This window comes from Megalopta genalis, chromosome 3 (genome assembly GCF_051020955.1).
Source record: "Megalopta genalis isolate 19385.01 chromosome 3, iyMegGena1_principal, whole genome shotgun sequence".
NCBI lineage: Eukaryota > Metazoa > Arthropoda > Insecta > Hymenoptera > Halictidae > Megalopta > Megalopta genalis.
Genome location: NC_135015.1, coordinates 12,291,041 through 12,316,074, shown reverse-complemented (window position 1 = coordinate 12,316,074; position 25,034 = coordinate 12,291,041). Strand labels below are relative to the sequence as shown.

General features: G+C 38.5%; 1 protein-coding gene across 3 annotated transcripts in view; it reads left to right on the top strand.

Annotated features, from left to right (window-relative positions):
* Window positions 1–1,631: 1,631 nt before the first annotated feature.
* LOC117229651 (lachesin) overlaps window positions 1,632–25,034 on the top strand; it is a 314,228-nt gene continuing 290,825 nt past the window's right edge. For 2 of the 3 annotated variants that reach the window (XR_004492603.2, XM_033486270.2), the window contains exon 1: window positions 1,632–3,194. The gene's annotated coding sequence lies outside the window, so the exon portion shown is untranslated. The remainder of the gene's footprint in view (window positions 3,195–25,034) is intronic. The other variant, XM_033486268.2, reaches the window with a different exon arrangement.

The window sequence follows — 25,034 nt, the reverse complement described above, 5'->3', positions numbered from 1 at the left end:
AACGAATCAATTTGCAAAACCGTAATTCCTCTAATTTTGGCAGTTTAATCTTCGAAGCGACCCAGATTAAATGTGTACTCAGTTACCCTCAATGTCGATTTTCTTTACTGTTCCCGTTAAATAGCTGGCAAAGGATTGTTCATTACATTAATAATTAAATTACATCTACATTACATCTTCTTGTTAATGTATTAACATACGGATGTCGGGACTTAGTATCATTTGGATAGATGTGCATAAATTTTTTATTTGTGCATAAATATTTGTATTTAACTATTTAGTTTCTGACAATTAATTTCAATTTTCACAATATTATTAAGATCTACAGAAAAGCTAACGCGTCTAGAAGGGAAACCCTCAAAAATTTGTTGAAGAAAACTGTCAAATAATTTTACAAATGTGTAGGTTAGAATCATTAGTGGTATAAATCACATTTTTGAAAATTTTGATTTCTATCTTAAAATGTAATCTATAAGTGCCAAAATGTTAAGACGACAAGTGAAAGAAATTATGAAGTCACTATAAATTAACTTAACTGTAAATCATCTTAAACAATACATTTGGCCAGTAAACGATAACACTCTTAACTTCTCACGATGAGGAAAATGTGAAAAGTTATATTTTTGTGTCAAACATTTTGTCACGACGCGGTATCTTGCCGCACTGTTTTTTCTTTCTGTTTGAGATTAGCCATAACAGCGTTCTACGATAACCTATATTATTTCTTATGTCGCGTTCCGTACGCCGCAATTAATAATCTTATATGACAAATGACGAAAAGAACACGACGTACGAAACGTTAGAAATAATATTGTTGTAATATTGTTGTTACACAAGAAGTACGTAGACAATTTTGATACTATACAGAATGGAATTGTTGCAGGTAGTACATTATCTTTCGTCGGTTTTTAGAGAATTTGTAGTTTAGTTCCAGCAACGTGCAGCCCATAGATATGGTGCAAATAGTCTTCTTCTGATAACTTGTGTTCACGCTCCGTCGGCGGTTGACTTTGCGTCGCTCTACAAATATAACATTAAATGTCAATTACACGATAATAACAGCCGTCTCTAAATCTTTGACCACGTGATATAATATCGATAGATCGATATTATATAGATCGATCAACTTGATCTTTCTCCCGCGAAATTTTGTCACGTTTCCAGCAGTGCAAAATGGCGGAGTGTTAGTAAAAAGAGGATCTTGTGCTCCTTGATTAACACGTTCCGTGCCGAGCTTTTTTTACTCGAATCTTCACACTTTGATATTTTACTAAAACTTGATGTATTACGTGCAATTATTAATTCTCGTACACATAACAACATAACAAAAACTTATCAACGCCCGTTCTTGCGGTGGAAATTGATTCTTCGGTTCTAAATTTCTTGTAAACAATTTGTTCAGTTCACTAAGTAAACATGCAAGCGTGTACCATCGATGGTACACGTGGCACGGAACGTGTTAAGTGATAAAGGTATTGTTTACGTTGTGTTATCGAAGTGTCAAAGTAGCCTCAGTGAACAGGTTAAGAATTTGGAACAAGTGGAAGTATTTGTGAAGATCGAAATCGCAGAATAGAATAGGTATCCGAGAAAGGAGTAGATGAGTAGAGTATCTTCCTGCGTTTGGATGGTCCAAAGTTTACTCTTAGTTTTACCAACTTTCTCACTGCTCCCCGGATAAATAATTGTCTATGTCATAATCGTTAGGAAGTAGAGAATTACATCCCGACAATATTTTTCGTTCTCAGCAAGATCTAAAATTTATTTTTACCGTCCCCTGTTTTATGCATAAAGAGTATACTCATAACGACAGATATTGCCGTTTCTTCATGTTGTCTTTCTTCGTCAGAAACAGCTAACTGGTTAAGGTATTACGAATCACGAGAAGTCGTCAACTTTGGCGGCCTACAATATCTTATCGTCAGTAATCATGCACGCTATATTAAAATTTCAAACAACATTTGATATTCTGGAATGCAGCATTTGCTGCTGTACAGGGCGTCCCGTACCACGTGGTACCCACTTCAGGAACAGATTTCAAGTTAAGACGAGTTGTTACGAATGTGAGCAGATAAAGTCAAACGGGATATATGCATATATGAACTTTTTTTATTGTTTTCATACGTAGAATCTGTTCCTGAAGTGGACCCCAGATGCTACGGGTCACCCTAAATACTTCAAAAATTATATTTTGACCAACATTTTAAAAGAAGTTACCCACCGTACGACGTGGCGTGGAATCCTCGATCTCTCGCCGAAGAAGAGATGAAGAAGAGGATCCCGAGTGGACGAAGAAGAAGAAGAAGAAGAGAAGGAGGAAGAAGAATAGAGTAGAGCCGGAAACGGCTGGAAGGAAGAAGAGCCGTAGCCGCTCGTTGCCGATCGCGGAGGGGTGCAGGTAGTTGCACGTGGAGGCGGAGCGACGTCGCGACGCCGCGCGTCGCGTCGAGCCACCGACGCCGGCCGTCCTGCCCCCAAAGCGTCTGGTGGGGAGCCGTGGCGAACGCAGTTCTCGACGGATCGCCGAGAAGGTTTAACGGTGTTTTCATTGTCGGCTGCGGGTCGCGGCGAACCATCCGCGAAGCCACGTGATCAGCAGCCACTTGGTCGGGTCTCTATTTATTCTCGGGTTGCTATTATTCTATCCCCCTCCCACCCTCCGTCCCCCGCACCGTCCGACGAGCACCGTCACGCATCAGAGTTCGTCACATTTTTTCTTTTCGACACAGTTCTCTAGCCCCGAACCCACCCCACGCTGAATGAAAAGCATGGCTGATGGTTGATCCTTCTTCTTCGATGTCCTCGAGCGGGACACTCGGGTTTCGGTCGTTCCCCGTGCGATTTCGGCAGTGATTTGGTGATTCGTCGTGCTGGTTAGCGAATGCGGAAAGGTCCGGTCGGGTTCGTTTCCGGTTTTGTTCGCCGCTAGAGGCTCCCGGTTCGCGGACTCTCTCTCTCTCTCGCTCTTTCTTTCTCTTTCTATTTCTTTCTTTTTCTCTCTCTCTTTCTCTCTTGAACATGCTACAGAAACGGTCTTGATCGAGCCACGTGATTCTTGTGTGATACTCGTGGACTCCGTCGTGCAGTGTCTAAAGGTGTTCAAGGTGCTTCCGAGACCAATGACGGGATAATGACATCGTTCGAGGGCTAGGAGAGGTAGAGGAGTTTTCCGGGTCGAGGAGCGCTTAAATAAGGTGAGCACCCCGTCCCCTTTGTGCGTTTTTCTTTCGGTGTCGGAGGGTCCGTATCACGCCACGATGATTTAGCACGTCGCCGTGATCGAACAGCTCGCGTGAGACCATCGGCTCGCGAGATTTTAGACGTTGTTGCTCGAATTACTCGCGCAGGTTTGCGACTGTAACCCCGTTCGGGGGGTTTTCATTGTTGAAGCTCGAAGGTTCGTGCAGCTGTTTCGGCGACTGCTATCGTGCAATCGTCATGAACTTTACAGTTATTATAATTGCGTAAGATCGTTTTAATCGGACTGCTTCCAATCGGACTAATTCCATTGGACAGTGAGAATTCGCTGCTGTTATGCTAACTGTGTGTTGACAATCCTTTCAAGAAAACTTGTATGACTGTGAGCAAAAACTATAAGCAAATTATTAAGTAAGCATCGCTGCCTTGTAAATTATTTGCGATCTTAAGACACGTGCTGACGTGTGAACAAAAAGTTCGTCCGATTATTACAATTGCAGTTTCCAATCGAACGTTCATTGACGCATCGAAATCGTTGACACAGTTCCTCTATACAATCATTTTCACAAATAAATTGCAAATCAGTCGTATCAGATTAGCGTACAATCCTCGACGACTATATATTTCTCGGAACTATCAGTTTTTTGTGCAATCCAATCGAAAGGTCTTTGTAAAACAAGGGAGAGAACATTGACTCTCTGCGAGGACAATTCGTATACTGCGCAAAATTTTCGTTGCGCTGTTCGCGAAATATATAGGACAGGAGATCCTCGGTGTCTGATCGTGAATTCTCTTTTTCTTGGTTCGAAGGGAAACAAGGACACTCGTAGTTTCGAGGGCGGCCGTAGCATCCAGTTTATTTTTCTTTTCCCCTCGGAATTTACCCGTTCACGCTACTTTAACAAAAGTCACTGTCTCGGCTCATGGAAGTGGATGGATTACTCGGTGTTTCTGCATTGATTCTCTTCTCTCCATAGCCTTAATTGAGGTTCTAAATCCGGACAAGTGCTTTTGCACTTTCTCTTGCTACCCTCCTTTTTTTTCTCTCCTTTTGCGACAGCACTTTTGTTGCACCGCGCACCAACGGACACTCCAGTTCCTTTTCGCCGCACGAAATTACACCGTGTAATCCTTTTCTTTTATGGTTTACGCTGCGCGGTAAAAGCTTCTTGGTTGTGTTTTTTTAATCGCGCGCCCGTGCAGGTGCAATTACTTTCTAAGCGCTGTCTTGCGTTCCATTGTTCTTCCGGCGCGAGCGAAGCAAGACGGAAAGTTCCGTCTGTGTAACATCAATTCGCGTTACATTATTTTAATAACTCTCCGGGAGAATCGCGCGTGTTCGATGATATTTCTATCGTGCGAGACGTTGCGTTGATAATTCTTTTTTTTTTTTTTTAAATGGAACATATCATTCTTGTATTTCTTTTCTCTTGCGATTGCTTACAATCTTGTTAGAAATGTTCGTTCGATGCGTTCAAATTTAACGTAATAACGGTTGTTAAATGAAAGACAGTACGGCATTGTTCGCCGCAGTGGAATTTATTACACTGTATCAGTTTTTCGCGTGCAGCATCATAAAGCGATCGGAACAATCGAATGGAATCGGACCTTTATACGCAAATTTATATCGGAATCAATCGTTACACGCGTTGGCGTATCGTTTATCATAGAATACTGTAACAGACACCGAAACTATCCGATACTGAAACAATTTCACAGATATACGGCCAGGCGGCGCAAACTTTGAATTTGTACGACGTAACCTGTCCCTCCGCCGCGTTATTTTCAATACATTTTTCCTCCTCAAATCATCGCTCTATATCTCATACCGAAAAAGTAAATGTTTCTAGAAAAGTTCCTACCTCCTTTCCTCAATTGTAATTTTTACGTTCATTTTTGCAAAGTCACTATGGTTCCTCATTTCTTCAGGATTCTCACACTTTACAGTCGAGCTGCAACTTCGATTGTTAAGTTATCAAAATTCATTTTCTCCTTAATATAGAATTATTATAGAATTAATATAGAAATGTCAGTCTGTTCACTTTTCATGATTCTTATGTAAATGTTCATACATTTACATGAAAATGTAAAGCCATCTCATTTATTGAACACTAGGACGCACGAGATATTAGAAAGTTTGTCTGCTTAAGGGCAGATTTTGTATTATCCATGAAAGAAAAAATGCTACAAATGTTATTTCCTCTGATAAAATATAAAGGATTTGTGAAAGAACGTTGTTGGAACAGGAGTACGTGTTTAAAATTCTGCGAACATTTTCTGATCCTCCCTCGAGTATGCCAGGCTTGATGTATTCACAGAAGGAAGTTTTTAAAATTGTATCGATAGGAAAGAAACCAGTTGTCGAGAAACGGCGATAGAATGCAATCAGACTGGAATATGTAAAGAGAAAGAGGAATAAGAAATTAAATATGCAGAGTTTTGAAAAGGGCCATTTATTTCATCTGGAGAAGTGAATCGAACGCCAGAAAAATACACGAGTACGTATGGAGGAGAGAATAAGTGATTCCGTGTTCATTCCGCGTGCGTCTCACGTATCCACGGTACATACTTTCCTCGGCCACGAAGGTTATGCAAATATCCAATACGGGGTTCATGAGTTTCGCGCGTAAAGGTTGGCGAAACAAGTCCCGGGGATCACCGGAAACGTGAAAACACACGTCCCTTATTGGGAGCGTATAGCTCAGGGGCGAGAAGTCGGCAGAGGACGGTCGTGGGTGAGTTGAAAACCGTGGGAGAAGCGAGCAGAATGCGAGTATCGGACAGAGGCAGGTTAAAGGAAAAAAGGGCGGGAGAGAAGCCGGCGCGGAATCGTTTTAAACTACCATCTACTTCACATTCCTGATTTCAGTTAAAGGGGTTGTGTTTATTTCGTTTTTGGGTTTCGAAGGCCCGTCGTGCATTATACGCCCGTGCACCAGCTCCCATTGCAGAATGCAATGTATCACCGGTAAGAGAAGGGCGGAGGGAGTGGAAGATACAGCCGGCTGTAGACTATCAGCGACAGGGAAGTTTTACCTCGTGCCTTATTTCCTTCTTTCCTCTCCATTAGAGGTACCGGCGATCACTTTAATCACGCTTTTTCGATTACCATTTGTTCCGCGTTTCCGAGCGACCCGGGTCTATCGTTAATGTTGGCTTTAGTCGAGAGAGGAGATTATGAACCCGGTGTTATCCCTTCGCAGCCGAACCCTCTTCGTCTCGCTGTCCATTTCTACTGTTTAGAAAGAATTACTTTATTCTTCGGCGTTGCCCCACAGAGGTGTTCCGGGTTTCAAAGTAACGTCGAAATTGAATTTCGTGACTTGGCAATGGTTCGATAAGGCAAGAGTAGAGTACTGTAGATTTTCCATTCTTCAATTTGGCTTTATACTATTCCAAATTCCTAATTCCCGATTCTTATCATCGACGTTGTTAAGAGCTTACTTTAACACTTTGACTGCTGCATTTTTACGCTAATTTTTTATAATCTCTAAATTTTATTTAGATTCGCAGAACGTAAGAACGATGAAACTTTACCTGACAATTATAATTTCATCAAATAAAGTACTTATTTTATGAAATGTTTTGAATAACAAACAATGAAAGTTACTACTATGTTACTGAACTGTGGATAAAAATATATGAATAAATATATACTTTTCCTCGTAACCATTGCATTCAAATGAAAATAATCTTTCTTTCAATACATTCATAAACAATAATAGTGTTAAGATTGATATGTAGTGATAATATTTATAAATAGATAATATATATATATACATTTATTATGTTTATGTATTTATTATATATATTATATTATTGTATTATATTATTATAATTTATATATATATATATAAATTATAAATAAATAAAAATATAATAAAAGTAAGTGAGCAGTTTATAGAGTGTTTAATTAGCGAATGATATTTATTTGTGAAGAAAGTTCCATTTAATTGAGGTGTTATTGGGATCAGAGGGGCTAGTTTTGTGAACAGTTTATAGGTGTTAAATGTCGCCATGCCTCTTTGTTTGTGGAATGTATGAATCGGAAAGGGCGAACGATATCGGAAAATATTTGTGTTACGAAAATTTCGCTTCGCTACGTAAAGCGGGATGAAGAAGTTCCCTTTTATTACTCTACCTGAACGGCAACAAAAAACTAGCTGTCGATGATAGTGAACGATACGGCATCGTTCCATTGTTTTTTAAAGAATTTTACGCGTCATGCATCGGTGTTGAAAGGCATAAAATTGATTTATCCTCACTTTGGCTATCGCGCTGCCTTTTTCCCCTTTTTATACACGGGGACACGGCAAACATGTGATGCATGAGACGCGAGATTAAAGAAGAAATATAATATAGGGCATCGGAGGTCTAAAATCGCGGCGCGAGTTTAACATGTTATCTGCATTTCCGAAGAAAAATTGTCGAAGGCTCTATAATTCACTATTATCCTTACAATTACGTTATTGGGGTACTGTTATTTGAAAATATACGGACCGTTAAAGATAATAATGATAACGTGAACTTTCTGAATAAATTAAGATACTTAATCTAATGGATTATTTAACCCGGTGTCGCAGTGGAAGGGTTGAAGGAGAGCAATTTCATTTCCACCACCTGCTTCAAACATAATAATAATAGTAATAACAATGCATAACTCATATCCTTGTATTTTTTATAACATTATTGACAAATGTATTATTTGAATTAAAAAAATCAAAATTATTTGTTTAACCATTTTGTTACAGAAATTGATTAGGATATGTAATAACTCGGCATACTTATCATATTTTGTATACCACATTGACGCCGGGTTAATGCACATTAAGGTTCTTGAAATTGAGTAGTGCTGCATGTTTTAGTACCTACTGTGCGACTATAATGATGCGGAAGTATATATCTAGAAGACACGATGAATCTGCTTGAATATTTGATAAAATTCACAACGATGTAATAAAGCAGTGATTATACATTCAGTACTATAAAGCCAAAAGTGTGTCAGTAGCTTAAATACATTTCGCAAAAAAGATAGGCTAGAACGGGACACCTGCTTGCCGAAGGTTGTCAAGCCGAATCGCATGATTTATGTTGATTCTTCAACAAGTTACCCAGTTTGTAAGTCACTTAGTTACGTGCTAACAAAGGAATCTTAAACGGGTCTCAATAGAACTCAGAAGGATACTAATATAGCAGCTCGGTCATTAAGGCTGCAATGATTAACGGGCATGCACTCGCGGGTGTCACGCGACTGTTGCACCGCTGATGGAAAGCTCAAGATATTTTTCTGTCGTTCTGTCACAAACTGCCACACTTCTTTACGTCATTATGCCACAAAATCATATTTCAAACGTCCCGAATTATTTTCTCCTAAATCACTAATGTTCCCGCTGTCCCCTATAATTATTGAATACGGTATCTATTTTGGAGGATCGCCAAGAACTTCGGTTTTCATCTTATATATAGACTTGCGAAACATTATGCATTTATAGTATCCTTAAATTCGTAAAATGCTATTTTTTGGAATTTCTATTGGAAGAGATGCTTCAATTAGCAAAATCGATTTTATCTCTCGTTCCAAGTTTCCCAAAATAAGTTTCGTTACCCACAATCATGCAATCATAACTTTCCCAAAATATATGCATATCACAGTATGATATTTTTAATGGAAATTAATTAAATAAAATAAGCACACGATCTGTTTCTTTCGAGGCCAAATTTATTTATCTGCATACATTGAAATCTGAAAATCTTTGGTGTGAATTACGAAATAAAATCTTTTGATATTCATTTGAACATTGTAATTTTGCAAAAATTACAATTGCAAGTTATCGAGACCCGAGAAATGCATTGCTTGAATTTTCGTTATATGCTCAGATAAAAAAGTTGAAGAACGCGATTATAAAAATATTTTTCATCATTCTCCACTCGATTGCTGTTTTTGAAAAAATTTCGAAAAAATACATGTTCGGTCCAATTTTTCGCGTCAATATTTTTACACAACTGAATTTAACTTGACACGATATTAGTAACTTATAATTGACCTCTCTAAACAGCTTTGCGCGGTGCAACGGAGGGTAAATTTAATTTTCGAACCAGTTTTCCGTTCGAGAAGAAGAAAGATTATTCGCAGCTTTTGCGAATCTCGTAGCGAAAATAATTTTTCAATGGGGTGGGCGATTTCGCCAGTGCCCGAGATTTTTGGCAGCACGCCTGCAATGTAATATACATTACCAATCGCATCATTGCGATTTGCGGCGTCTCCCGTCGTTCGTGTCGTTTTTCCCGCGGCGCGGCGCGGCGCGCGATGTAATCATAGATGGTGGAAAGAAGGACGAATGGGGATGAAAGAAAGGGAGACGGAGCGAGGATGGGGCTGGCAAGGGAGAAGGGAAGACCAACAGGAAAAGCATTTAGCACGCGATCTTCTCGTAATTCTGCACACCAGTTCCGTGGCACGCTTTGTCTTCGTCCCGAGCTGACGCGTTACACGTGTTAGATTGTTTCCACTCTACTTTGGGCTCGTGCAATTATTATTATACCACGGCGCGGATGCCTAATTGATCGCCGGATCGTTAACATATACCAGCTGGAGGGATTGTGGTAGTTTTCATTTAACCCAGCCGTATCCGAAAACGATTCCTCGGTTCTCGAGTCGATCGAATATTTGTCACCGGTGACGCACTGCAACCGGCAATCGATTCAAATTAAAACCCAGCAGAGTTTTCGAGGATATTTACTGTTTTCGTTGCAAATTATTTCAACGGACTACGATTTCCAATTTTAATAAAGGAAAAATAGTTATAGAAAATTGAACGGAAAAAATTAACGCTCGAACGGCGGACCTTTCTAACAAAAATATGACTGACTATACTTAAGATCATTTAAAATTTTATTTAATAATCGTTTAAACATATTTTTCGGTACACTTTCTGGTTACCGACAGTTCATTGTGTAGATTTTATATGGATTTGTGAAAATTTAAATTGGTTGTCAAAAATTTGATATTTTGAGACTGTCTACGAGTTACACGGTTTCAATTTTTGTTGCTTTTCTTATTTTGAGCTGTCAAGGAGATTTTTCCTGAATCTGTATAATTATTACAGAAATGTACACAGTGCTCTGTAAAGAAATATAAAATCTTAAGCTCCGAAGCTATATCTTCCTCGCGCAGCTGATCCTCGATAGAATTTCCAGCCTTTTAATCTGAAAACTTGGTAAAATGTCGACTTCTATAATGGGAGCCATATAAGACAGTATACTCTGAGATATATTTTTGGAATGGATTTTGAGTCAATTACGATTGATCTGTTTCAGTCTAAAACTGTGCACCTTTGGTTTGTGACTTTCGGTACAATCTAAAAATATGATCAGCTTTCGGCTTCCGTACTTAATTTCGTTTCGTTTCCGGTCTCAATTTCTAATTAATAGCACGGTCTATTTTGGACAGAATTCACCGAGATATGCCAGTTTACGAAATGTTCGATAAATGTTCTTACACAGTAATAAGGTGTCGGACTAATTATGAAGATTTCGGCCATAATCTGTGAAGTATGCTTCTTCAGATGGAAATAAACTTCAATTTTTATTTCTGTCGATATTTGGCAATCAAGATTAATGTAGTCCTACGGTAAATGTACATTTTCTTTCTCTTGTAGGAAATTTATTAAGTGACAAAGAAGTGTTAATCAATTTCGCTGTGAAATCTCCAAATATAAATTGAACTAATATGTCGACGTTGATATTACAAGCAGAAGTATTAATCATGCAGTTAATGACTCAGCGAAAATAGTCGTTGTAACGATGAAATGATGGTTGTCTTTAACATTAACACGTTCGCCAGCAGCGTCAATTAATTTTGTGGATATAATTATTTGAAATTTTAACACATAGCATGATATTTAGATAATTCGTAGCTTCTCTTTGACAACAATTTTATCGTATTTTATAAGAGGTGTTAAATCTACCGAGTATTAAAAGTGACTGAACAAGAATGATAAGACTGGATTTGTTTATGCTCTTCGCCATTTTTATTATAATATATGATCGAGTTAAGAAATTTATTGAATCATTTCCTATGAAAGAGTTTTTATTATAATTTCAACAATATTAAAATATAGAAGGTGAAAAACGGCCATTTGGATCAGCATGGTCTATCGTTAAACATTGAAATATGCGAGAACATTTTTGGGGCAATCAAAATATTTCCAGTTTCGGCGCCATTGATTTCTTGTCTTTTTAATATCCCCGTCAGCAAAATTGCCGTCAGGGATCGTTGGCGTTTCGCTATTGAAATTCGGCAGCGTCGTCGTTCGTCGTTCGCCTACGCGAATTTCCGGGCGGAGCCTCTTGTTCAACGTGAAAACGTACCTGTGTCGAAGACCGCAGGCCGGTCGCGTCGGCGATGCAAAACTGCACCGGGGAATTTCGAAGCGTCGAGCGCACTTTTCTGCATCGAAATTCATAGATGGGATGAACGGATCAACGGAAACGCGAATATACGAACCTCTGCTTTTGAGAATCGTCCGCGACGCGACTATCTCGTCCGGCCAGAGAATTGACCTTCCGAACGGCGAAAGTTCGATCGCGAATCCACGGTTGCAATAACGACTATTGATCGACAGAATTTATGACGTTTTCTTCTTTCAATGCAACTTCGAAATTAGAGAGACTACTGTTTGAAAATACTTCGTTTAATCATCTTTACAATTCTCAGTCAATTTTAGACATTTCCATTGCTGTCGGTACGTTTTTAATTGTCTAAATTGCGACAGCACTTGGATGGATTCTAAAAAACGTCTTCGAGAAAATAGTCTGCACCTTTTGATTTTAGTAAAAAGTTTTTGAAAATATCGACAAGGGAAATTAGTAGATCGCGATGCGAAAAGAGCGATAAGAAAATTTGATCGACCTGATAATAAATGTTAAATCGAGAATAAGACAGGATCTGTGCAACATGAAACAGTGTAATGTGTTTTAAATCAAGAAAGACAGTTATACAATTTCAATGTGAACATTAAATTGAATACGAAAAAACATGTACAGCATGGACAGTTATTTGTTTTACATTATGAAAAGCTGCTGCATACTTTTCGAATGAATATAAGATTGAATAAGAAAGGATATGTACAACACGAACAGTGTAATTTGTTTTAAATCAAGAAAAGCTATTACACGTTTTTCAAATGAATATTAAATGGAGTAAGGAAGGGCATGTACAACAGTGTAATTTACTTGCAATCAGGAACCACTATACGCTTTTCAACAGCACGTAACAAAAATTGCCTTTCTTTCATCACTTTGCAAAATCATACAAGAAACAGAAAAACACATTAAAACTAATACAATTTAACATCGACGTATCTCGAGACAAAATCGGCGAGATTGTCTAACTTTCAAGCTGTCTGCCATCTCGTTCCACACCCGACTGAAATCGATCACCAATTGTTCCACGTTGCCACACAATCCAAGGAGCACATATGTACATACATTTGCGTACACGCGTATTTCGCGTGTTTTGCCAGTAATTTTTTGTTACTCGTTGGTACAGCCAACATTGGATCCCGGAGCACTGTGCGTTACGGCGAAAGAAGTAATCCAAGTACGTATTCACGAATCCCATTATACTCTTCTGCGCCAATGCGATCCGCAAGCCATTAACTAGCACTTCGCGTGCATACGCGAGCTATCTCGCAAGAGTTTTTCCTTTCCAGGATGTTACGCATTCGAAGCTGCCGCGTTTACCGTTCGGATAATTTCACGTTTCGAAATGGAACAGCCTCGCGGCGGCGGTGGCGGTGTAGAACGTGGGAGGAAAAAGAAAAGCGGGTGGAGGTAGAAGAAGAAGAAGAAGAAGAAAAAACGTTCCGCGTTCCCCGACCGCATTAATTTTGATCGTCGAAGTATTCGCTACAACCTATCGCACCATTAGCACGGATTCCCATCTATAGAAAGTTCCTCGCCTCTACGGGGGGTAGTCCAAGCAATGGGATAAGTCTAATTAGAAGTGCCACGAAAGTTTCTGCGGAGAATGCGGAGAAACGGAGAATGGACCCGAGTGAGACAAAGAAACGGAGAGAGAGAGAGAGAGAGAGAGAGAGAGAGAGAGGGGGAGAAATAGAGAGAGAGAGAGAGGGGGAGAAATAGAGGGAGAGAGGGAACTAGGGATAGAAACGAAAGAATCGGTATGGAAGGGGCAAAACGCCGACCAATTATTGTTCTTCCCGCCGCGAATTTAATTGAAGCAAGGCGTACGAACCTGGTAACAAGGACCCGTATTCATCTTGACCTCGTCCGCAGCCGAATTCCCGATTTCCCTTAATTGTTACGCATCCTCCCTCAGCTCCAGATTTGCCGCGGAACATTTTTGAAAGTCCGACTCCGATGATCGAGTGGAACCGGCGAACTGTTTTCACGATGTTACGCTTCCCGGAACAAGTTTCGTTATTAGAACGTTGTTTCAGGATAACCTCGCCCGAGCGGTTATTCTCGATCGCGGGAATATCGAAATGTGGAACTTTCCGCGGGGGCTAGGGCTTCTTCCTAGTCGCCACGGAATAACGACTTTCCTCGGAGAAGTTTCTGGCTCCGCGGTATTTGCGTTCTATGTACTTATTTCATTACGGCGAACTAGTTATCGTCGTTCGGCTGTTTTCCGGACGAGCCCGGAAACCGGGGATGATCGTTCACGACGAAGTAAATCGAGCTCGAACGGCGAAGTTTTCTCACTTCGAGTGTTCTCCCCGCGCCGAGTCGGACTGTTGTTTGCGTCGTTTTCGATTTTACGAAACGATCCGCGAGAAAAAAGCGGACCGCAACCCCTGGCAAAAAAGTGTTCGAACATCCTTTGAAACGCGATAACTTTTTTAAAACTGGACCGGATTGCTTGAATTCTGTTTAAATGCTAAAGGAACGGGTTTACTTTACTGAAATACTCTTTCTTGTTTAAATTTTGCTATTACTTGGAATGACAAGACAATATTAAAATGCAAAACTTGTACGCATACTGTGAAAGTTTCATTGAAATCGGTTGACGCCATTGTTGGGCAATTGTTATTCAGAATAACGAATAACGAATAATTTAATTTATTCGTTATGTAAAATTTTCGAGTAACAGGAGAATGTGTATATTTTTAAGGATATAGATAAATACAATGCTAAAAAGTTATTAGTCATTTTAAACATTTTTTCGGTTGTCGCGAAACTGTTCGGTCTAGCCTCTGACAAATATTCAGGTCATTTGGTCCAATTTTTAACAAGTTATTTCGTTTGAAAATATCTGAATAAAAATTTTACAAACGCGAAAGGGGAACAAGGTGTTCAGTTTTTGGACGGCACCGAGTAGACACCGGAATATTGTTAACCGATCGTTATTGGATTGGGTAAAGTGTTAAATTGCCCCAGTCTTCTGCACGTTTATACGTTATAATTTTCTCATTATATATGTATACATGCGCGTATGTATCAAGGGGAACACAATAACCTGTCGTAAAATGTTAACTACAATATAGGAGCTTTGTAGCTGCTCATCGTAAAACGTTCGCTGCATGCGAGGAGCGAGTGTATCTAGATCGATGGTTAAAAACAAGTTCTGTTGTAACGGTCGCTGGCAATAACAATAAATAATAACGTTAACGAGAAGGTCGAGTTTCAAGTTACCAGAAAACTTTCGAATTCCATTTACTGTTTAAATAGGCTGTCTGTCAAATTAGCAGGGAAATTACGGAAAATTGAAGTTTAATGAAATGGGTTGAAATGTTGAGATTAATCACCGCGATTGCCCTTTCGATCTTCTCGCAATTTGCCGATCGAATTGCGCGCAGAGTGTATCTGGCGCGGCGGCGGCGGCGGCGGCTGAAAAATGAATTTTTCAATCTTGATAAATAATTACGCCGTGTTGAATTGTTTCGGATGGCGCGCAGGATATCTTATAAACACTTTATTGATATTCCCGGCCGACGGTGTAACGTATAATATTTTATGTACACGTGTGCACGAGTCATTCATCAGGGACCCGTGATAAATGGGCACTTAATTTACCATGATAAGCGACGATAGAAAAAATTGAATGCGTTCGATCGCGTATCGGAATTTAAATTAACGCAGTGCCCGCGACTCATTTGAATTTACGATGAGACAAATTTTCTTTGTTGTCCGTGACGGAGCGGAGACGGCCATTCTTCTCCACTGGAAATCAATGGGGTCGTGTGACAAGGTTTAATATTTACGATACGGCGAAAGACCATAAAGTTTCCGATTCTAGAAAATACAAGAGGAGAAAGAAATTGGGCGAAAACCGAAAGGATTTTCATTGAAATTTCTGATTATAGCTTCTGGCGTAAAATCGTACGATGTTGAAAATTGTTCAGTAGAGGCGCACCTAACTCTAGTATTTATTATTTAATCGCAATTCGAATCTTTCTAAACGAAGTCGCGATCTCTTTAAATATCCGACAAAAAAAGTGTCCAAACTGTCGGAATCCATATTCCCGATTAGAGAACAGATTAAAGTGTCTCTTTCTTCGTTAAGGTTTTTCAACGGATGACAAAAGTGGAATTGCACAAAATTCTGTGAAACATGAACGTTCTATCAAATTGTTCGCTATTGTTGGAACGGAAGTTTCGATGAGCGGCAGTTAGAATTTCATAGGGTAGGCCAATCAGAGAATGCGTGCCAAGAGACTGCGGCCAGATGAGCATACGGTATAGACCCAGTGGCTGCTGGGTAGGAATAGGCCGTGGGTCGGGGGTTGGAGAGGGAAGACGAGCAGAGAGTTGCAAGTATGATACGGAGGGGGTGGTGCGTTAATGTATATTTATGTATTAAACAGGCATTATTTATACGTCCGATGAATATGCATTGTTTCGTGGCAGTAGCGAGGTGTCGAGTGCAGACCCGTCGCTATCACTGCCTCATCAATCACACACAGTCCCAGTAACCCGCCCCCCGCACCCTGCAGCCCGTGCAAACCTCGTGCTGCCGTGGGCATAGTCTCGTTCCTCTCAGAATGGTAAACGCCACTCCTCCTGTTGGCCACCCACCCACTCGGAATTCACACTAATTTACGTAATTTTTTCGCGATGTCCACGTGATACCTCGTTACCGCGACCCGAGGGTTACAACGCCCGCACGGACGGAAAGCGAAAGAAAGGTTAGCCTATTTACATATTTGCGAGATTGGCGATGCAGTGGAACTTCGATTATCCGGTATAAATAAAGCGACACGAATGTTCGGATAATAGAACAGTTGTTTTCCTAACTGTAGGAAAAACAAGGAGTGCGATTGTGTACTAACATGTGTATTGTTGATCAAATTTATTGTTAAGGTAATTTAGAGTTGAGTTAATTTATAGCAACTTTATAATTTATTTTAGTTTTGTTCCCTTAAGTTTTTTTGGCATGTATGGATTACGTTTTAAGACATAAGCGAAAATTTTCGAAAATGTGACTTACACCATTAGGATATTAACTTGGAGGATATTAACTTACTATTATTAGGATATTAACTCAAATGACTTGGAGTTAGTGGAATGTTAGAGGGTCTACTTTACTATGCAATGATTAAAATACTTTTTTAAAATTTTGTCATTACTTGGAACGACAATGCGACCATACTAAAATAAATAAACTTATAATAATGATAGTAATAAAAAGATATTAAAAAACTCACGCTTTTCAACTGTTTTTATCTAAGCTTACAACGAAAATTTAAAAAATGCGTTTTCTAAATATCGGTAACTTATATGTATACCGAAAATTTTATCAAAATCTCTAGATTTCTCACAGTTTTTAATCGAAAGTCGTGAGAAATTGCTACCTTTAATTGTTCGTAACTCATAACGACGTCAACTAATTTCGATCAAATTTTCAGTGTGCATATAAATATTATTATTAATACTTCGCGTTTGCTACACTACAATGGAACCCCGATTATCCGGGCTGATTAGCGTGGCTAGAATTTTCAGATAATAGAACTGTTATTTAATTACAATGCCAGATTTCATCTTTATCGATTTTGGCAGTAAATCATTTTGCAAATAGTTTGCTTTAGAATAAGCTAATTACGTATGGCATGTATTCATATAACAGAGAAGTTTCGTACTGAATGACCGGATAAATGAGATTCTACAGTAATTAATTGATTGGTAAATCTTATTCAATGATGAAGAGTAGAGCCTAGATTATCCGAAGTTTCAATACATAAATTCGTTGTTATCCAAACACGTTGCACAGGTAAACGCATCAATCCAAAGTGGTTCATTTACAATGCTGTTTATTATACGTATCAGTAAAAGTTTAATCTAGACTCTAACGAAGTAACTACTCTGTTATCTGAACACTTGTATTTCTCGAGAACAATATATGTAATAGTATTACTCTAACACTGTAATATCATTACTTTCTAGTAGAGTTAACTCTGGTCAATTATTGCTCACGAAATAAACAGTGCTCGTTGCATGTATTATTTCAAAACAACGCGAATTAATTCAATTTTATTTCCTAGCTGTATAATGGTCTACCTATTTTACATTTTCGTTCAGACGATTCCAGACTATGCGGTTCTAATTTCGATTTCAACAATCTTAAGTGACTTCGACCTTCGGATAATTAATACCGTGGCTAGAAGGCAACAAGACATTCCTAAAACTGGATCTCCAACAATGATGATATTTGAACTCTTAAAACTTCGACACTTCTACCGATCTATGTTTGCACTCTTTATGATTTTTGTACTTTCTTTGCACGTAAAAGTGAGCACTTATTCAAACTACCCTCCAGTTCTTAGCAATTTATTAAATACAAATGTATTTTGTAATATAAACATTGTTACAGTACAGTGCACTGTTTTTCAAAACAAAGGTTCCACGATGATACAACCAATGATACAATCACCAATTATTGACTACTTGGTTAAGGAACATAATCAAATTATTTGTGAACATAGGCTAAGTATGTCAATTACTGTGCCCATTAAAGTGACGTCCGAAGTTCTCGACAAATTAAATTGTTTCTTTCACCCTGTATCGCACTTCCTAAAACATTTAAATATGTTGATGTCTTTTATATAAGTACGAATTCGACTGTGAAGATTACAGATCAAATTTCATTAAAAAAATTCAATATTTCCAATTTAATGTTATTTTTAAAGTAAAATGTTTGCAAGGATACAGTAACCAGAGCGTGGCACAGTAATCGACACACTCACCCTATCTCCAGAAGTTAACGAGCACCTAGCACACAGAAAGGGGTTAACCCTTTGCACTCGAATGGCGACTCTGAGGCGCCACTAAAAATTGGTGTACCATTTTTCAAAATTATTCTAAGAGCATCGGACTTGTTTCTACTTAAAAAGAAACTATTAAAATTGCATTGTACTTGTCAACAGGCTCAATTTCATGCGCATAAGTCGCAATAAATTATATAAAATAGAACTAGTGTAGATCAGAAATCATGTTTCGGATTTCGAATTCGAATAGCTTCGACCGCAAAGGGTTAACCCTTAAATGCATGAATTAATGAATTTTATTTAAAAAATAGGGTTATAATTTTTCAAATGAGTGGAAATCGGGAAAAATATTAAAAAAAATTATAAGTCATATCTTATAGGGTTTTTATTGAAAAATATTAATGATTCATTTTTGGTACACTATGCAAAATAGACATAAAAATTCTTTAGTTAGTATGACATATCTATAACAAAATTATAAACCACATGCATACCACACCAAAACAAAACCAACAAACCAATAAAGGAAGCATAGTACTAAATACATGTCGTAATTATTACCATTAGTGCATGTTGTCCCATTTTTGCATCAACACGAAATAAGCCCTCCATACACATGATAGTTACGGAATATAGACAAAAGTACTAGCAAATTAATAAATAAGAGCCTTACCTTTAGAAAATATTGTTTGTTTAACGAATACACCAAAATATTTCTAAATAATCCACTTCCAAAAGTACGTAAATGAACCCGCTATCAAAAATGCGCGCCAATTGGTATAACGTCAGAAAGATACAAATATTGAAGTCAAATGTCATTATTTTAGTTAATTTTTGATAAGTCAATGGACAAAGGAATCACTGCCATTCAGCCAAATGTATCGATATCAAAACTGTTGTCGGGTATCCGCGCAAAAAGTTATTGATTCATTTTTGGGACTCTATGCATTTAAGGGTTAAAGGAACTTGACCAAATGATTAGTGAACACACCATCAGAAATTTCGGCCGGACGTCGCCCTACTTCCGGATGTCTCGTCTTGTATAAACGTGCGTCCGCGCGAACGCGAATCAATCCAGAACGGCACAACGGCAGAGGGCATATCGGGCTGTAGGGTGGACGAAGGGTGTAGGGGGGATCCAAACCACCGTGAAGTCTCGCTAAATGGTCGTCCGTGGCCACCGTGGCGACGATATTCAGAACGTTAATCGGACGAATCAATCGGATCTCGTCGGCCGCAAAACTGACCCGCGGACATTCGAGGACTGCACGCGCGGAATGTGTGCTGCAGCTACGCCGAAATTTTTCAGCCGTGGAATGGACGTTTGATATGTTGTTTTGTCCATGGATTTTGGTCAGGGAATTGCGCTCCGGCGACGCGCGTTTGCTACGACCCCGCATATATACAGTGCACCCTGTTAAATATGGATCGTTGTATAATTGTCGCCGCTATTAGCTGACCTGGACCAGATGTATCGGTCCGTCGTCAGAATTGCCGCAAGTATGGATTAACGCGGTACAGTGGGCGGTCCAATTTCAAGGGTTTGTGTGCTAATCGAGTATTCCCGGCGAAAGAAAATTAGCTCGGCAGATTTCAGACGTTCGGTTTACGATCGCCAAGCAATCCCGTGAACTTTCCTTCCTCGTTGCCTGATTTGCATGTGGTGCCGAAGAAATTCTGTCTCTATAACTGTGTATTTATGTATAGTTTCTTTGAAAATAGACACTTCAATTGAATGTTTGATGCATTGTACCAGCTTGACAAATATATTAATCAAAAAGCTGCGCAATAGAATTTACATTAAGTGTTCGAAATTTGCTCCTCCTGCTTCGATACATTTTCGAAGCCTTCTCGAAAATTATTAATGACTGTCGCACACTCGATTATTGGATTTTCGATCCGCACATTTTGTAAAGCTAGTTTCAACGCTTTCGTCGATTTGAATGATTGATGGAAGATCTTCTACCTTCGATGATAATAATGTTAATTCTTTTTCCATTTTTACCGGCCCCCTCTTTGCCTTTTTTCCGTATCCAATAGTCATAACAATATCGGCGTTCTCGATTCCTCAATTGTGCAATTCAATAATTGTTCATCGCTCTCTTCATTGTTTTTCATTTTTAAGCTGAACGGTACTACTCGATGTAAAAAAGGGTAATGAATTCGGAAAACAAAGTCGATTTGGACACTGTGAACATTTGAAAAAAAGGAGCGTTTTCCATAAAGAGACAAAATTTTCTCCGCATCTCGTATATATATGCTCGTTACAGGAATAATTAAATAATGAATAATTCCAACAGCGTAGAACAAAATCGAATCGTCATCGTTCGAATGATTACTGCAATTAGTTCGATCAAGTTTCGAAGCGTGAATTTCGTTTTCCGAAAGTATTTCGTGTGCGCTCCAAATTGTCGTGCTTATTTCTTGAAGAGATTCATAAAGGCTGTATATAATACATCTATGAGCTATGAAAGACTGAAATATTAATTAACAAGCTGCATTGTACGGCGACGGTGTCTTAACATAGCAGATGCCTCGCATGTTTACCGAGATCCTGTTTCCCGTTGATATATTTGTTGTTTTCAAGTTCTCGGCGAGTTTGACGCCATTCATTGCCACGGGTTCACTAGCGAGCACCATAAGGTGCATTTTATTACCCAGCTTCAATCTCATTTGCCTTCCAGAAACACCAGACTGGATGGTGTATCACATAATTACACAGCAACCCGCAGTTTCTCTGTAGCGGGTACTATGTTCTTCCGTTTAACGTGATATTGAAATATGGATTGTGATGCGTGTCTCCACTTGATGTCTGTTGTCTTCTCGGAGAAATGTCTCCTCTCATTATCCCACAAGTGAATCGATGAAATAACACGTATTTATATTGAAGCAGCTCTAACATAGTACAGTGCTCGTTTAATTTCCGATAATCAACGAGTTAATGCAAAAATCTTTTAAAATGCTTTAAGCATAAACCTGATTTCAATGCACCCCTATTTTTATAACGGACCACGAGTTTGCATAACAAATTTTTAAATCATATATCTTCACATTCGACTATTTTGTAACATTCTAACAAGAATACATTCTGCTAAACTGTTCGCACATGTGAATTCTCAGTTTCAAGCTCCATAAATCGAACGCATCCAATATTTTGCTACGATCCATTTGATCAGAAATGTTTCCACCCCTCGTTACAAGTGCTCTTTCAAAGCATTCAAAATGAAGGATCACGGATACAAAAAAAGCATACATATCAAATACTCTTTCAGTGCGCCGCTTCAAAATGTCATAAAAATCGGCTTGCATCACTTGACCGGTTTCCCTTGTAAACATATGAAAGTGTTATCGATTATGACATGTCATAATGATTCGTGCAGTTTTTCTTACGTACGTTTCCTTCGAAATTAGTTCGTACAACAAATTGGTCACGATCTGCCGGTCTCCGTTGCTTTGGATCGGTAACAATCGTCCCGAGACCGTTCGTTTGCACTTCTCTTCCTCCGTGCAACAGAATAAATCGTTCGTATAATCGAATACGCATTCGCGGACTATTGAATTTCTCCGGGACTGCAACGAAGTTTCGTCGAATTTCGCGGCTACTTATTTTACGCTCTGCTCGTGTGTCTTTCATAAGCAGCGGGCGATAAAGAATGGCTGTTGTGCGGTGGTGAAAGACGCAAATGGGAAATATTCATAAAGGGGCGTGATGGAAAACACGAAAAAATAACACTCTTAACCACTGAGAATGTTAATATTTAAGCAGCGCGTGTTCCGGCCGGAAACTTCCATACGGCTGCAGCTCCACTTCTGAGACATATATTAAACTGCTTTCACCTTTCGAGGGAGCTAAATATAATTCCGTCGTCACGTTTTGGTTACCATTTTATAGAGTCATTCTCTGCGAGCGAAATAAATGATTGTACTGCGTGGAATATTAAAATTTCGCGTTGGCTCGCTGCAACTGCAAATGTAGAAACATCGTTTCTTATCCGCTACGATTCGATTCACTAAATGTGAAAATGTAATGTCGATTTAAAAATGTATCTTTATAATTCCATCTATAACTAATGAAATGGTTAATAGTTCTTTCTCTCAAGTACAATTAATATATAATTTATAATAATCAACTAATTAACGTTAAGAAACATATATTTTGTATGTGCAAGTGTCAGCTTAAATTGCTTTACCTTTGCTAAAGTCGACGTTTAATGTATGATAATTAGTAAAAATATTGATTAATAAAGTACTAATTATAAACATATCATTATTGTCTCTTACGTTAACCCTAGAAAGATAACCATATGACAACGTACGTAAAAGATAACCATACGCTTCAGAGGCGCATGCTTTTCTAAGGCGTCAATTTTATACTAACAATGGATATTTATTTAAGTTAATCTAGTCATTTTAAAGGTTTGGCATTATTGTAAAAATAAAATGCATTTATATTATATTTTTTTATATTTTAAGTAATTTTAAACTTAAATCACTAGACCTCTATGAAAAATTAACAAAAATCAACAGTCTTCGCAGGCGCCTCTGCGACGTAGGTTATCTTTCTCGGGTTAAGAAACATATATTTTGTACGTGCAAGTGTCAGCTTAAATTGCTTTACCTTTGCTAAAGTCGACGTTGAATGTATGATAATTAGTAAAAATATTGATTAATAAAGTACTAATTATAAACATGTCATTATTGTCTCTATTTCTACATTTCTTATATCGTCGATAATAACATTTGTCGGTGAAACAGAAGTCGATGTAAACATTTGTCGGCGATTTCATCGTGTCGGTATGTAAACAATGTCGGTGAAATGCGGTATCGCTGAAATCGCGTCGATGAAAACATTGTGGATGAAATAGTTGTTGGAGATTTCGCGGTAACCCACAAAGAATTTAGCGATACTGTTACATTATTTTCAATCGATTACAATTGTTAACAGAGGAAAGACATTTCTATTTAACTTACGTTTCTTACAATTAACTGAGATAATTTTTATTTTGCATATAGAACCGCAGTCTAATCACAAGTTTTAAATCGTATAAACTCTTGATTAAATTCGAAACTATATTTCATTTCCACGCATGCATAAGGGTGCGACACCTACGTAAATTTTCTTTTCGAAACAATGTATTTAAAAATTTATTCACAGTTCCGAAAAGTAAACGAAAATTATTGCGCGTTAACCCTTAAATGCATAGAGTCCCAAAAATGAATCAATAACTTTTTGCGCGGATACCCGACAACAGTTTTGATATCGATACATTTGGCTGAATGGCAGTGATTCCTTTGTCCATTGACTTATCAGAAATTAACTAAAATAATGACATTTGACTTCAATATTTGTATCTTTCTGACGTTATACCAATTGGCGCGAATTTTTGATAGCGGGTTCATTTACGTACTTTTGGAAGTGGATTATTTAGAAATATTTTGGTGTATTCGTTAAACAAACAATATTTTCTAAAGGTAAGGCTCTTATTTATTAATTTGCTAGTACTTTTGTCTATATTCCGTAACTATCATGTGTATGGAGGGCTTATTTCGTGTTGATGCAAAAATGGGACAACATGCACTAATGGTAATAATTACGACATGTATTTAGTACTATGCTTCCTTTATTGGTTTGTTGGTTTTGTTTTGGTGTGGTATGCATGTGGTTTATAATTTTGTTATAGATATGTCATACTAACTAAAGAATTTTTATGTCTATTTTGCATAGTGTACCATTAATATTAATGAATCATTAATATTTTTCAATAAAAGCCCTATAAGATATGACTTATAATTTTTTTTAATATTTTTCCCGATTTCCACTCATTTGAAAAATTATAACCCTATTTTTTAAATAAAATTCATTAATTCATGCATTTAAGGGTTAAGATCAGAAGAAATCAGGATACCGAAATTCAAATCAACAGTTTCTGCGCTCTCTGCATAAACGATTTGTTATGTAGAAGTAATCATGGCGTGTCTAGAGACGCGGAAAGAAAAAGATGGCGTACAGGCTCGATCATTTCCGCGGAGATTTTAGACGCGTGTAGCATTTGAAAAATAGTTGAAGCACCAGTTGCATTTGATTCGCCTCATTGGTTCCCGATACATGTATTCAGCAGTAATTCTCGCGCAGTTTCACGCAGATTCGAAATTGAGGCGTATATAATTCCGCGGGCATCACTGCTCGGCGCGCGTATCGCCCAAGGAACTCTCAATTTTCGCGCACTCGTTTCGCCCGGCGAAATTAGATTCGCTCGTACGACTTTTATCGTCCGTTCTTCTGGTAACCATCGCCTAATACCCCTCTTGTAGTTCACACTCGAACGGCGCGCCTCGGAAAACGACGAACCATTTTCCCGTTCCCCGTAATAATAGTCTGAATTTCTTCGGAAGCTCTTCCTAAATTTCTGCAGAATTTCCTTCCAATGAAAATTTGATACTCGCCCCGTCCGCCCGTTGCGACGCTCCCGGTATTTGTAAATCTTTTCACGTCGACGGCTGCGAACGTTCCCACTATGGCAGTGCGCAATCGTACGTATTTCTACTTAATTTCCGTGCTGCGCGTCCGAGTTTTTTTCCGTCGCCATCCAATCGCCATTTTGATATCAG